The following is a 1,724-nucleotide window of genomic DNA, read 5'->3' as shown; positions in this document are numbered from 1 at the left end:
GGAAGGAAGGAAAGAGGATGGGAGGGAGGGGAGGGGGAAGGAAGGAAGGAAGGAAGGAAGGAAGGAAGGAAAAGGAAAAGGAAAGGAGAGAAAGAAAGAAAAAGAAGAAGAGGGGAGGGGAGGGGAGAGGAGGGGGAGGGAAAAGAAACAGAGCAGCCAGCCTGCCTAGCACAGCCCTGGACACCACTGACCCCTATGTTTGGGTTGAGATCTGTCCCTGAGTTAACTTCAACCCCAGGGCTGTCAGGCACTGCTGCTATCAATACCTCATTTGTCCCTCACAACAACTCTGGGGTGGCCTCCTTTCTATGACTTTCTATGAGCCCGCCTGTCCCCCTACTATTACAGTGAAGCAGATGAAACTGCTGATCTTTGTCACTGATGTTTTGGCTGTTTTCAATTTCCAAAAAATGACAATTAAATGCAATTCAACTTAATACTGCCTAAATTTTAAAAGAGGAAATAGATGCTCAGAGTGTTTAACAAACCAGCCCCAGTGCCTCAGAGGTAGTCAACAGCAGTATCTGAATTCAAAATCCAGTTTGCCTCCCTCTGAACTTCTTAACATGCTACTTTTAACCACCCATTAAGAACCCGGGAACCAGTTGCTAGGGTTTGAGTTTCAGTTCATCTACATGGCAGCCCTGTGCCTCGGAAAAAATAATAATGCAGACCAGGTGCGGTGGCTCGCACCTGTAATTCCAACACTCTGGGAGGTCCAGGCGGCTGGATCCCTTGAGCCCAGGAGTTCGAGACTAGCCTGGGCAACTCAGTGAGTGAGATCCCCGCCACCAGGTATGGCGGCCGCGCACCTGTAGTCAGGAGAATCATTTGAGCCCAAGAGTTGGAGGCTTCAGTGAGCTGTGATCACACCACTGCACTCCAGCCTGGGTGACAGAGCGAAATAATAATAATAATGATGATGATGATGCAGTATTGTCCAATTTACAGGGTTGCCCTGAGGACTGAGTAAGGAAATCTAAGTTCAGAGATTTAGAACAGAGCCCTGCACTGTGTAAGCACTCTATAGATGTGAGCTATTATTATCATCTTCAGGTTTCTTTGGTAGTTTTTTCCTGCTTGAATAAAATATAGCACCACACACACACCTCCTTTGTCCACTAATATAATCCCACAAAATGGAGAAACTCAGCAGTGAGGACATTCTGACTCCAAGCAGGAAGGAGATGAACCATGAACTTTAGGCTGTGCGCCTCGCGGTTTCCTCCTGTCACCGGGGGTGGGGCTGCAGTCTGGCTTCATACTTTTAGGTCTTTTCTTGTTTTTAAGGGGGCGGGGGCTGTCACCTCTGCGGAGTCAGCTGTGATTGATCCTTCTCCACACCCAGCCAAGCACCCCCCACAGACAGGGGAGCGCCCGCAGTAGGGCGGGCGGCAAGGGCAGTTCTAGCCAACAGTCCCTAAATCATCCCAGCAGGGGCGCGGGAAATTCCACCGAGGTGAAAGCCTAGGCGGCCGGGTGAGGAAATCCCCATGCCCGGGCCCAGAAACCGCTCCAGGTGGAAGTCACTTGTCTAAAGAGAACAGGGCGTAACAGGGGTCATTTCAGGGCTGTTCTTTTAAATCGGTGAGCACAGTCTACTTTCCCTCAGTTTATTCTAGAGGCCACACGCCACCCCCGCCCCCGGGAAGTTGCCCGGTTGCGGGTCCCGGGACAGGCCCACCTGGCCCGCGGCGCTCGCAGCATCCGGACCTGGTCAGCCT

This window comes from Colobus angolensis, unplaced genomic scaffold (genome assembly GCF_000951035.1).
Source record: "Colobus angolensis palliatus isolate OR3802 unplaced genomic scaffold, Cang.pa_1.0 Scaffold52, whole genome shotgun sequence".
NCBI lineage: Eukaryota > Metazoa > Chordata > Mammalia > Primates > Cercopithecidae > Colobus > Colobus angolensis.
Note: the sequence above shows the minus strand (reverse complement) of the source record.